Source organism: Bos grunniens, chromosome 14, assembly GCF_055505025.1.
Source record: "Bos grunniens cultivar Pamir isolate PY7600 chromosome 14, Bosgru_T2T1.0, whole genome shotgun sequence".
NCBI lineage: Eukaryota > Metazoa > Chordata > Mammalia > Artiodactyla > Bovidae > Bos > Bos grunniens.
Genome location: NC_141178.1, coordinates 47845424 through 47847131, shown reverse-complemented (window position 1 = coordinate 47847131; position 1708 = coordinate 47845424). Strand labels below are relative to the sequence as shown.

The following is a 1708-nucleotide window of genomic DNA, read 5'->3' as shown; positions in this document are numbered from 1 at the left end:
GGTCCTTGTTTATTTGCTGGCTGTTGGCCAGGGGTCACTTTCAGCAGATAGTGGCCAATCTCTGGTCCTCCCTTCCATCTGAAAGCCAGCAATGGCTTAAGCAAATCTGTGTGGTTCTTTCAGTCTCTCTGAATTTCCCTGCTAATACCAGCCTGAGCAAATATTCTGCTTTCAAAGTTCTCTCAATTGGGTCAGGCTTACCCCAATACTCTCTGTATTTAAAATCTAACTGATTAGGGGCTTTGCACCTGCAAAAAATCCCTTCACAATGGTAGTCAGATAGGTGTGTGATTGAATAACCAGAAAAGGACTCTCAGGAGGTCGTCTTCCAAATTCTGCCTACCACAGCCCCTTAAGATTTCTAGCCCTTTTGGTCTCCTGAACAGCATCATGTTGGTTGGCAAGAAAAAGTGCCTTATGAAAGCCAAGAAGAAAGTGGTTGCCCCATTTTCTAAGAATATTGGTATGATGTGAAAACACCAGCTATTCTGGGAAAACACTGGTCATGAGAACTCAAGGAACCAAAATTGAATCTGATTACCACACACTTGTATTTCTGAAGTGAATCTCGCTGATTTGCAGAATGATGAAGTTGCCTTTAGAAAATTCAATCTAATTACGGAGGATGTTCAAGGCAAAAACTACCTGACTAGTTTCCATGGGATAGATCTACCTGTGACAAAACGTGCTCCATGGTCAAAACAATGGTAGACCATGACTGAAGCTCACCTTGTTGTCAAGACTACCAATTGTTATTTGCCTCATCTGTCCTGTGTGGGCTTTACTAAGAAACACAGTAATCACATTCGGAAGACCTCTCATGTCCAGCACCAGCAGGTATGCCAGATTCACATGGAGATGACGATAATCATGGCCTGACAGGTGCAGACAAGTGACTTCAAAGAAGTGGTCCGTAAATTGATTCCAGACAGCATTGGAAAAGACATAGAAAAGGCTTGCCAATCTATCTGCTTTACGATGCCTTTGTTAGAAAAGTAAAAATGCTGAAGAAGTCCAAGTTTGAATTGGGAAAACTCATGAAACTACATGGTGAAGTTAGTAGTTCTGGAAAAGCTGCTGGGGATGAGACAGGTGCTAAAGTTAAACAAACTGATGGATATGAGTCCCCAGTCCAAGAATCTGTTTAAAATGCAGGCCTTTTTAATGGTGACAAAAGGTCTTATTTGTGGCCAAAAAAAAAAAAAAAAAGATTTCCAGAGATGATTTTGACTCAGCTTGGTTTTTGTAGTTTGCACTAACTTTAAACCCAACTCCCAAGTGAAATATGACCTCACAGTACATAGAGTAACTTCATTGCTTTGGTTTTGAATTCTTTCCTGTTCTCAAGAATCACATTGAAAATGTAGAAACCTAAGAGTTCATGGGTGTGGGTTGTAGGTGGGGCAGTGTAAGAGAATGTATTCCTATATCTACAAAGACTTTAACTTTTCACACTCTCTGGTTAAGATTAGGTTATATATAGATGAGATGGGCTGGCTGTGGAGCTGGAGGATGGACAGCCACTTGAGAAGACTTGGCTGGGGGCTACCAAAGGACAACATAATTCACCTCTCTCAAAGTTACCTACCACTTTATTGTTTGTAGGTTGCTGCTCCATGCCTTAGCATATTTTGAGAGCTGCTAAAGTCAACAACCCCCTCCTTGATCTGTTAAAAAGAGAGATCCCTCAAATCCTTTTGAAGTGATA

The 1708-nt window shown here is 41.2% G+C and overlaps 1 pseudogene; it reads left to right on the top strand.

The window, feature by feature from the left end:
- The first annotated feature begins 390 nt into the window (after window positions 1-390).
- LOC147359375 (small ribosomal subunit protein eS1 pseudogene) lies at window positions 391-1148 on the top strand (annotated as a pseudogene).
- The last annotated feature ends 560 nt before the right edge of the window (window positions 1149-1708 follow it).